Genomic DNA, 604 nt, shown 5'->3' on the forward strand with positions numbered 1-604 from the left:
GCAGGAGGCAGCTGATCAATATTTCTCTCTCATCAATGTTTCTGGCTCTCTATCTCTCTCCCTTCCTCTCTGTAAAAAATCAATAAAATATGTTTAAAAAAATGTTTTTATTGATTTTTTTTAGATAGAGAGAGAGGGAGAGGGATGGAGGGATAGAAACATGGATGAGAGAGAAACATCGGCTGCCTCCTGCGGGCCCCCTACTGGGACCTGTGCCCTGAACGGGGATGGAACCTGTGACCTCTTGGTTCCTGGGTCGACGCTCAACCACTGAGCCACACCGGCTGGGCTAGGGCCCCCGCCTTGAGGGGCCCGGGGCCTTAGGGCAGCGACTGGGGCCGCTTAGAAGTCCCAGGCGTGTGGAGGAAAGAGGCCGGGCCTCCACCTGCGGGCTGAGTGGGTGCTGTGTGTGTGTGTGTGTGTGTGTGTGCGCGCTCTTGTGCACACACCATGAAGCGGGGTGCTTGAGAGCGGCCCTTTAGCGCCGGCTGGAAGGGCTCTGCAAATTGTAATCAGATTAAGGGGGCCCATCACTTAGGGCTCTTGAAAAGGCCACAAGACTGCTCAGCGGCTGGGGCGCCCGGCCCACAAAGGCCGGGAGGAG

This window comes from Myotis brandtii, unplaced genomic scaffold (genome assembly GCF_000412655.1).
Source record: "Myotis brandtii unplaced genomic scaffold, ASM41265v1 scaffold897, whole genome shotgun sequence".
Taxonomy (NCBI): Eukaryota; Metazoa; Chordata; class Mammalia; order Chiroptera; family Vespertilionidae; genus Myotis; species Myotis brandtii.